At 39.8% G+C, this 11368-nt stretch overlaps 1 non-coding gene across 1 annotated transcript; it reads left to right on the top strand.

Annotated features, from left to right (window-relative positions):
• The first annotated feature begins 1685 nt into the window (after nt 1–1685).
• Nucleotides 1686–1790, top strand: LOC118725038. The gene has a single exon (XR_004989800.1). It is a non-coding gene; the product is annotated as a U6 spliceosomal RNA (small nuclear RNA).
• The last annotated feature ends 9578 nt before the right edge of the window (nt 1791–11368 follow it).

Below are 11368 nucleotides of genomic sequence, written 5' to 3'. Positions count from 1 at the left end.
CCCCAGGGAAACAAAGAACTATTTCTCATGCCCATACAGGCTCCAAAGAACTAAGCTTTAATATGAAACAGAAACTCTGGAACTGGCCTTTATTTTTGCCTTGAAGAAGACAAGATTGGACTGAGGGAAATGGGACATTGAAAACCCAGGGCAGCCTTCTATTTCTACCTGAATAAATCTTGCCACATCACAGTCTTCCACATTTGGGTCCTTGGAATGCTTTTCTTGAAATCCCCTGAGAGAATACAATTTCCACAGACAGCAACAGGTCCTACCATTAGGAGCAATGACTCAGTATTTGATAATGCAGTGTTTACTGCGATGTTACAGAACAGAATTCCTGGGGAAAGCTGTGAGGCCGGGCAGAAGCAGCTCAACTGTCTGGCTCCTGGTCAAACTGTGTTCTCAGTGCGGAGCCTGTACTAGTACAGGTGTTGTTGAATGCTGTGGTTTAGTCACTGACTGTGCCCCTAATATATGCCTGAAGATCAAAACTCTCGGTGAGTTGCCAGCCCCTATACCAGGCTGTGAGGCCTCCCCTAAGTCAGAGACTTGACAGGAGCCCTTCTTCAGCCACACTCCACAGCCTCGATCCAGATTCCAGGACCCCACCAGCTTCCCTTCACGGAGGCTAGGAAACAAGCAAAAGAAAGGAAAACATCCACAGTGAGTATGTGCATTCCCATGCAGAGGGAAATCTGCTTCATTATTTATGACTACTTGACTCATGGGCAACTTTTTTAGCGCATGTGTTTCAAGAAACTTAAATTTGTACGGTTTTCTAGATTTCAGATGGACAGTAAATCTGAATGTTCTTCCTGGGTTAAGCTAAGCTAATATGGAAATGTGACCCATATTCAGAAGGCATTTCTGTTCTTGGTTACCAGCCCACTCTGGTTTAGGGCAGTCCAAGTGCGCGAGTGCCAGCTCTGAGCAGGCCAGAGAAACTAAGTTGCACCCCAGGCCAGAGCTTTATCGGCCACAGCTAACTGAATTTGTCCCTGCCAGGAACAGAAAACAGCTTCTGGGATCTTGGAAATCCTCTCATTGTTCCCAGTTAACTTTCTGATAAAGTAGCTTCTTGGGTATAAATATTTAGATTCTCAATATTTATTACCCTTGTGGTCCTTTTAAAAATTACTGTTTTCACCCTTCTCCCGCCTGAGCCAGCTGAGGGCTAGTTTCTGCTTCCAGGTGTTAGTTCCCAGTGGCCTATTCTGGTAGCTCAATGGTTACCATGGAGATTTGGGGTGAGTACATTGGTCTGGACTGGCAGCGGCAACAGCTGCAGGTATCCTGTGAGGTACCCCAGGATGATCCAGTGGTTCTCAACCTTTCTAATGCCGTGACCCTTTAATACAGTTCCTCATGTTGTGGTGACTCCCAACCATAAAATTATTTTCGTTGCTTCTGCATAACTGTAATTTTGCTACTGATAATGAATCATAATGTAAATATCTGTGTTTTCCGATGGTCTTAGGCTGTACATAATCGGTTTTCAACCTGTGGGTCTCGAACATCAGGACAGAGTGGCTCCAAACAAAGCCTTGGACAGTGATAATGAAGATGATGCAGAAGATAAAAATAACATTGATAACAGAACTAGATCAGATGGGCCATCTGCAAAACAGCCAAAAACATCATCTTGACAATAGCTTGTATGAAATGTAAAAGACTGCTGCCATGCTTGCTTCTGCAGCCCACATACTAAAATTGGAACAATACAGAGAAAACCAGCATGATCCCTGTGCAAAGATGACACACAAATTTGTGATGGGTTAAAAAAAAAAAAAAGACTACAACCATATCAACATCTGCTCTAATTTAGAAAAGCATTTGTTTTGTTACCCTGGCACAGTTATGTCAAAGAAAAATCTTCTTCTGTTTCCAGCAAAGAAAGATATAATAAAATAAATGTTTAGAAATGAAAAAAGTAACTTTTCAGCTGAGATAAAAGGAAAGATCTTACCTATTAGTAAGTGATATAGGTTAAAAAAATAACTTAGTCTTGCCATAAAAATTGTTTGGTTTTGAACATTCTGAGTAACAGGAGAGGGAGGAAATGTTGCTAAGCCACACCACACATCCCTCCCCAAAACTCCACCATCACCTCACAACAGACTACCTGGTATGACCCTAAGGGTACTGTGAAGTAGAATCTCCATAGCTATGCTGCCTGACAGGCCTATTTGCCTCTTCTCTTCTGAACAGTCATTCAGTCTTGCAACAGATGGGCTTATTGAGTGCTTATAAGTCCCCTTGCCAAATACTAGGCATACACAGATCAAAAGATGAGGCCTTCAGGGAGAGTTCAGCCTGGTTTTGGAGAGAGAGAACAGAAACAGATGATTATGCTATAGTGTAGTAGTTGCTATATAAAGAAATAAAAAACAGTTTTATCTAAACAGCCAAGAGGTCTCTCTAGAAGTCTGGCTTTATTTGGGAAATCAACTTCTAGGTCAGGATTTGGCATATGAGAGACAGATGTTGCTGGAAAGAAGAGTCAACAGTCAAGGGTGGGAATTTCTGAAAAAGGTGGGGGTGGGGATAGGACTGATTGTCCAGCTATAAGAAATCCTAGCTGGAGCACAAGTTTAAAGAGTAGTGTGGCCCTACCTGGTTTGGCTCAGTGGATAGAAAGTTGGCCTACAGACTGAACAGTCCCAGGTTTAATTCTAGTCAAAGGCACATGCCTAGGTTTCAGGCTCAGTCCCCAGTAGGGGATGTGCAGGAGGCAGCCAATCAATTATTCTCTCTCATCATTGATGTTTCTATCTTGCTTTCTCTCTCTCTGCCTCTCTGAAATCAATAAAAATATTTTTTTAAATAAAAGTAATGTTGATTTTAAGTTCTTTGCTTTCAAAAGCACTCTCTATGAACCATAAACCTTCAATAAATATTCTTCTGCTCAGAACAAAATTCAGATCATTTTTATCATGAAGGGAGAGATCCGAAGATAAAAAGCCACAACATTTAGAGAAATTATCATTTTGGCCAAGGCTGGAAATTGGCAGGATTGTAACATTTAGTTCATAATCACCAGACACACACACACACACACACACACACACACACACACACACAAGACCTGAGTAAATCCTATCCAGATCTTGAGACCTGGGCCAACACCGGGCTTTCCTATAGCACAGGTGAGGGGAAGAGAGTCAGAGAAAGGTGCCCAGTGGATGTGACTTCCATGAGAACTTCTGGGAAGGAAAAGGGGGCATGAGCAAAAGCAAAGGAAGCAAACCTCAGAAAATGAAGAATTTGTCATAATGTGATGGGGCCACATTTAGTAAGAAGTAGAGCAGAGGTATAAACCTTGGAGCTAACATTTCAGCTTCTAAAAATACAACTATATTTTTCTCTCAAATTCAATTCTCAGAAGTATGGCCCTATCTACCTTCAAGAGTGTCACTATGTCCAGAGGTAGGTAAATGACTAGATAGATAGATAGATAGATAGATAGATAGATAGATAGATAGATAGATAATAGAAAGATGATAGATATCAAGGAAGGACAGAAAATACCTAAAGACTGTTAGGAAGGGTGAGGTCATGAGAGGAACTGACTCAGCTTCCCATCTGGCCAAGAAGGAGGAGGGACCTCCCGCCTATGGGAGAGTCTGTTCCCTCAGAAGATAGAGGCCCAGAGCCCAAGCTGAGCTCCACAAACCAGCACACCAGATCTGAGACCCACAGCACCCATATCATTAGCTGTGAAAGGCAGCAGAGCTGCTGGCTGCAACAGAGCCTGGAGCTCATACACCACAGCTGGTGGGAGAGAAACGATAGTTTTGTTTGTTTGTTTGTTTTTGTTTTTCTTCTCTAAACAGAGAGCTCAGGAGTTGTCATTTGTAACCGGAGGCTTCAGTGCAGGGAGGGAGACATGGACTCCAAGTGCCTGGGGAGAGGCTGGGTGGGAAGCATTGCAGAGAGACTTGGTGGAATAGCATCCAGAAGCATTTGGTCATAGGTTCCCAAACCAAAACAGCCATTTTTCCTGAGAGGAGCTAGCCACTCCCAGCAGCCAGAGGGCAGGTAAAGGAAAAAGCCCCACCCTGTGTGATACAGCTTGCTCCACCTTCAGGTGCCCTGCCTGCAACACTGCATTTTGAGCTTTTTCAGAAGAAACAAAAGCAGAGGTCAAGCTTTGAACAGTCTCAAGATGCCATCAGTGACTGGATTGGGGGAGGGGCCGTCTGCCCCAATATCATGGGAAGCAGACTGATGTTTTCTCCACATAGGAGAACTGATAAAAACTCCAGGTTTCCAGCCAACCCCGTTGGTCTCAATACCTGGATCTCTGTCCTACATTTGTGAAGGATTAGCTCTGGAACAGAAAAAAAAAAACAACCACCATATTCCCTGAAAGCTAAACAGCACCTCCTCTGCCTAAAGCCCTTTCAAAAAAATACTTTCGAGTAATTAAGATTGACACTTGGCTAGCAGGCAAAGGTGGAAAGAGGCAGAGCCAGGGGAGCCAAAGGAAGTTTGCTGACCCAGCCCGGGGTCCTGTGCGGCTAACAAACCTACTTTAGGGGGCAGATTTGCCCCTCTTGCTTGCAACCAAGGCATGTGGAGACCGACACAAGCAGTGGACTGGTGGATCCCTTGGAGCTTCAAGCAGGTGGCCAAAAGCCAAAAGACAGTGCATAACAGTGGTTAGCACCTAAGATCCTAACAGGAAGCCCAGAAATGGCAGACAGAAAACAAAAGTGGGATCCAAAGTGAGTTCCCATGGGGCATTAAATGCTACAAAAACAAACACCACTTCGTTTTTCTCCTTTTTTCTCCTTTATCTTCTCTTTTCTTTTTTGAGTTTTTCTTTTTCCTTTCTTTTTTTCCCTTTTAATATTTGTCTTCTTTATCTGCTTTATTTATTTGTTATTATTCTAGTCTCTGTTGTTTTGTTCACATATCTAATTTCCCTCTTCTCTTTGCTTACTCAATGTTTTTTTTTTCTTATTTTTTCTTATTTTTTTCTAATTTTTTCTTATTTTTACTACTCAATTTTTTCCCTCTATTTTCTTTCTCTTTGCTTTTTTCCTGCTTACTCATGTTTTATTTTTCTTAATTTAGGGCCATCTACTTTCTCCTATATTTTCCTTTTCAATTTTTTTCTTATCTATTCATTCTGTTTATTTCTCCTTTATTTTGAACCATTTTCCTTCCCCTATTCTTCTAATTATTTATTCTTACTTTCTTCATTTCAGCCCTGTATCTACATATTCTGCCCCCCCCCCCCGTGTGTGTGTGTGTGTGTGTGTGTGTGTGTGTGTGTGTGTTTTATTTGTTTGTGCTTTCTTTGTTGATTTGTTTTGTTTTATCTTAGTATTTTTTTTCTTTCCTATTTTAAAAAACTCATTCTTGCCAAAACCGGTTTGGCTCAGTGAATAGAGCATCGTCCTGCAGACTGAAAGTTCCCAGGTTCGATTCCGGTCAAGGGCATGTACATTGGTTGCGGTCTCATCCCCAGTAGGGGGTGTGCAAGAGGCAGCTGATTGATGTTTTTATATCATCAATGTTTCTAACTCTCTATCTTTCTCTCTTCTTCTCTGCAAAAAATCAATAAAATATATATTTAAAAAAATCATTCTTATACTCTTTTCTCTTTACTAACTCTGGTGGTTTCTTTTGTTGGTGCTGTATGGGTCTTATGTATATATATATTTTTTTCAATTGTGTTTTGTTCTGTTCAATTAGCACCTCCACAACAGCTAGCATGACATAATCAGGGTGAGCCATATAGTCAGCCAGCCTGAGAGGAGATTCCATCATGTCATGATAATAACATTCAAAACACAACTACAACAGGGCAACCCAAATAACTCAAGTAATGGCTCTCCTAGAGCACCTAGCTCAGGAGATCTAAAATACTACACCACTGGGCCCTACAAAACACCAACTACATAAGACCACTCCACAAAATCTGGAAGGCATTAGCAGTTTCATCTATCTATCTATCTATTCTATCTATCAACTACTCATAGGCATAATACATAGACGCAGGAACAGCAAAAATGGGGAGACAAAGAAACAACCCCTAAATTAAATAAAAGGAGGAAACACCAGAAAATGAATGAAATGAAATGGAGGTAAACAATTTGTCAGGTAAATAATTCAGAGTAATGGTAGTAAGGGTGCTTAAATGATTCAGTGAGAATTACAAGCAACTTAATGAGAATTATAAGATTCTCAATGAGAGCTACACCAACATGAAAAGAGATCTTAAAACAATAAATAAAAATCAATTGGGTTTGAAATGACATAGCCAAAATAAAGAACACCCTTGGAGATTCCAACAGTAGACTAGAAGAAGCTGAGGAATGAATTGGTGAATTAGATGACAAGGTAGAAAAAAACACCCATTCAGAGCAGCAAATGGGGGGAAAATATTAAAAAGCACAAGAAGAGTTTAAGGGAGCTTTGGGACAATATAAAACATAACAATATTCTCATCATAGAGGTACCAGAAGGAGAAGAACCCAAGCAAGAAACAGAGAATCTGTTTGGAGAAATAATGGTAGAATTTTTCCTAACCTGGTAAAAGAAAAAGTCACTCAAGTCCAGGAAACTTAGAGAGTAGCCAAAATGAACTTCAAAATACCCACACCTAGGAACATATTAAATGGCAAACATTAACAACAAAGACAGAATCTTAAAGGCAGCAAAAGAGAGAAAGTTACCTGCAAGGGAGCTCCCATTAGAATGTCAGTTTACTTCTCAATAGAAACACTTCAAGCCAGAAGAGAGTGAAAGTATATAAGGTAAAAAAAAAAAAAAAAAAAAAAAAAAAAAAAAAAAAAAAAAAAAAAACAACAACAACAACAAAACAAACAAAAAAAAACAAGGGGACTGAACCAAAGACTATTCTATCTAGCAAGGCTATCAAATCAAAGGTGAAATAAAGAGCTTCCTAGACAAAAACAGGATTAAAAAGTATAATAGACCAAACCAACACTGCAAGAAATGCTAAAGGGACTGGTGTAAGAAGAAATGAAGAGAAAGTGAACAAAACAAAACAAGCATAAAGTACAAAATGGAAATAAATAAGCACCTATCAATAATAACCTTAAAGGTAAAAAAGCTTAAATGCTCTGATTAAAAAAAATAGGATAGCTGAATGAATAAGAAAACATGACCCATATATATGCTGTCTACAAGAGACTCACCTCACAATAATGGACTCACACAGAATGAAAGTAAAGGGATAGAAAAAAATTTCCAGGAAAATAGAAATGAAAAACAAGCTGGGGTAGCAATACTCACATTTGACAAAATGGACTTCAAACTGAAGGCCATAAGAAGAGAGAATGAAGGCCAATCCATAATACTAAAGGAGTCCATCCAACAAGAGGATATAATCCTGGTAAACATATATGCACAAAATACAGGAGCATTCAAATATATATATATATATAAAACTTCTGAAGGATTTTAAGGGAGAGAGGGACAGCAATAAAATCATAGTAGGGGACTTTAACACCCCACTGACATCACTAGATAGATCCTCTAAACAAAAAATCAACAAGGAAACAGCAATCCTAAACAACACACTGGTAGGCTCATATGTATGCACATAAGTCCTTTGGTTGATCCAATTAGATCAGATGGAATTAATTGACATTTTAAGAGCATTTCACCCCAAATCTATAGAATGCACATTCTTCCCAAGTACACATGGGACATTTTCAAAGATAGACCACATGTTTCCACAAGTTCAAGAAGATTGAAATTATATCAAGCATCTTCCCATATCACAATCACATGAAATTAGAAATCAACTACACTAAAATTAGAAATCAACTACTCATAAACAAACACCTAGAAGCTAAATAGCATACTTTTAAACAATGAGGTCAAAGAAGAAATTAAAAAACATCTTGGAAACAAATAAAAATTAACACACATCTGAAAATTTATGGACACAGTGAAAGCAGGTCTGAGAGGGAAGTCCATAGCAGACCTACCTCAAAGAAAACAAGAAAAATTTTTCATAAGTTGTGTAACCCTTAAAGATTTAGAAAAAGACCATACTAGCAGACAGCAGCTGTGTGTTACTGAAGGATGCCCAGGACCAAACAAAGGAGGGTTGGACCTGCATTACCACCATTTGTCCACCATTCAGAACTGAAATAGCATTGCTGACATGTACACATAAGGAACTGTTTGACATTGAAATTGGGTCTCAAAAGAACTGTTGGCCCAGAAAGAAACTCACTACAGACTGATTCATATGCCTTTCAGCATAACGATTATTGCTTGTCTCATTTTTTATTCTTATAAGTATATTTCCAGTAGGATATGATCTCACTCATCTAGGGAAAATGGTGAACAACATAGACTGATGAACAAGAACAGACCCAGAGATAAGGAGCCATGGATCAGACTGTTGGACCTCAAAGAGAGAGTGGGGATAAAGAGGAGAGATCAACCAAAGGACTTATGTGCATACATATGAGCCTAACCAGTGGTCAAGGACAATAGGGAAGTGGGGGCATGAGTGGGAAAGGGTGGGGGATTGGAATGGGGGTTTGAGGACAAATATGTGATACCTTAATCAATAAAGAAATTTTAAAAATTAAAAATTAAAAAATGATATAAAAAAAGAATTAGAAAAATAACAACAACAACAAAAGCCCAGAGTGAGTAAAAGGGAGGGAATACTCAAGATCAGCAAGGAAGTAAATAACATAGAGACAAATATATATATATATATATATATATATATATATATATATATATATAGTATAAAACACCAATAAAAGCAAGAGCTGGTTCTTTGAAAAGATAAACAGGATTGATAAACCTCTATTCAGAGTTATCAAGAAACAAAGAGGACCTAAATAAACAAAATCAGAAATTAAAAAGGCAAAGTAACAACTGACCCCACAGAAATGCAAAGATATGTTTGTTTTTTTTAAAAAAATACTATAAACAACTATATTCCAAAAAAACTGGACAACCTGGATGAAATGGATATATTCTTGGAAAAATACAATCTTCTAAAATTCAGTTAGAAAGAATAAAAAATCCTGATTAAGCCAATAACTACTGATGAAATGAAGCAATAATTTAAAAAACTTTCAGCAAACAAAAGCCTGGTCCACATGGCTTCACAGGGGAGTTTTACCAAACATTCAAAGAATAACTATCACCTATCCACCTCAAATTATTTTTTAAAGATTAAAGAAGGAAAACTTCCAAGCTCTTGTTATAAAATCAGCATTAGCCTAATTCCAAAACCAGATAAAAGTACTGCGAAAAATGAGATTTATAAACCAATATCTCTGATGAACATAGATGCTAAAATTCTCAACAAAATATCAGCAAATCGTCCCTGCCAGTATGGCTCAGAGGTTGAGTGCTGACCTAAGAACAGGAGAACCTTGATTTGATTCATAGTCAGGGTATATGCCCAAGTGCTGAACTCAATTGCCAGTGTAGGGCATGCAAGATGCAGCCAGTGATTCTCTCTTGTTATTTAAGTTTCTATCTCTCTCTCTCTCCCTCTCCCTTCTTCTCTGAAACAATAAAATTACATTACACACACACAACACACACTAGAGGCCCAGTGCACAAAATTCATGCAGGGAGGGGGTGTCCCTCAATCCAGCCTGTACCCTCTCTAATCTGGGACATCCCTCTCATAATCCAGGACTGCTGGCTCCCAACTGCTTGCCTGCCTGCCTTCCTGATTGCCCCTAACTGCTTCTGCCTGCCAGCCTGATCACCTCCTAACCACTCCCCTGCCAGCCTGATTGCCCCCAACTTCCCTCCTTGACTGCCTGGTCACCCCTACCTGCCAACCCTTGCAGGGTTGATCACGCCCAACTGCCCTCCTTTGCAGGCCTGGCCCCTCCCAACTGTCCTCCCCTGCTGGCCATCTTGTGGTGGCCATCTTGTGTCTACATGGGGCAGGATCTTTGACCACATGGGGGCAGCCATCTTGTGTGTTTGAGTAATGGTCAATCTGCATATTACTCTTTTATTAGATAGGATAGAGACCTGGTGCATGGGTGGGGCCCAGCTGGTTTGCCCTGAAGGGTGTCCCGGATAAGGGTGAGGATTCCCTTGGGGCATGGGGTGGCCTGGGTGAGGGGCCTGTAGTGATTTGCAGGCCAGCCACACCCCCTGGCAACCCAAGCTGAGGTCCTGGTGTCTGGAATTTATTTACCTTCTACAATTGAAACTTTGTAGCCTCAAGCAGAGTCAAGCCCTCTGCTTGTACTGTGGAGGCAGTCATTCCTGTTGGGATTTATTTATCTTCTATAATTGAAACTTTGTAGCCGGCCAGGGTGTGTGGAAAGCATGGCTTCCTCCATTGCCAGGAAAACCCAAGCCTCCCTCTTGCTCTCTCCATGGCCACAGCCATCTTGGTTGGGTTAATTTGCATACTTGCTCCTGATTGGCTGATGGGCATTGCGGTGGGCATGGCTTGTGGGTGTAGTGGAGTAATGATTAATTTGCATATTGCTCTTTTATTAGATAGAATATATATATCTATGTATATGTATATATCAGCAAGTCAGATCCAGCAATACATTAAGATCATACCATGACCAAGTGAGATTTATTCCAATTGGTCATCATATATGACCAAGGCTGGTACAATATTCCCAAATCAATAAATGTGATACATAACATAAACAGATTTTTTTAAATAAATTTTTATTGTTCATATTATTACAAATGTTCCTTTCCCCCTCTTCTCACTCGACCCTCTGCCCTTTCCCCACCCCCCATTGTCCTCATCCATAGGTGCACAGTTTATGTTCAGTCTCTTCCCACATCCCCCTCTCCCCTTTTTGCCAGGAATAAACAGTTCACTCCCCTTCCATACCTCTGATTCTATTATATTCAACAGTTAATATTGTTCCTCAGATTTTTTTTTTTTTAGTTTCCTTGGTTTTTAGATTCACTTGTTGATAGTTATATATTTGTTGTTCATAATTTTTATCTTTATTTACTTTCTCTTCTGAAAGAACCCCCTTCAGCAATTCATATAATTCTGGTGGTGATGAACTCCTTTAGCTTTTTTTTATTAGTGAAGCTCTTTATCTGACCTTCGATTCTGAGTGATAGCTTTGCTGGATAGATTATCTTTGGCTGTAGGTTCTTGCTATTCATCACCTTGAATATTTCTTGCCATTCCCGTCTGGCCTGCATGGTTTCTGTTGAGAAATCAGCTGACAATCGTATAGGTGCTCCTTTATAGGTAACTACCTTCTTTGCTCTTGCTGCTTTTAATATTCTCTCTTTGTCTTTTGCTCTTGGAATCTTAATTATGATTTGTCTTGGTGTGGTCCTCTTTGGATTCCTTTTGTTTGGAGTTCTGTGCGCTTCCTGGACTTGTAAGTCTAAT

The sequence above is a fragment of the Pipistrellus kuhlii genome, unplaced genomic scaffold, assembly GCF_014108245.1.
Source record: "Pipistrellus kuhlii isolate mPipKuh1 unplaced genomic scaffold, mPipKuh1.p scaffold_m20_p_2, whole genome shotgun sequence".
Taxonomy (NCBI): domain Eukaryota; kingdom Metazoa; phylum Chordata; class Mammalia; order Chiroptera; family Vespertilionidae; genus Pipistrellus; species Pipistrellus kuhlii.
The sequence above is the reverse complement of the archived record's forward strand: the minus strand, read 5'-3'. Positions and strand labels throughout refer to the sequence as shown.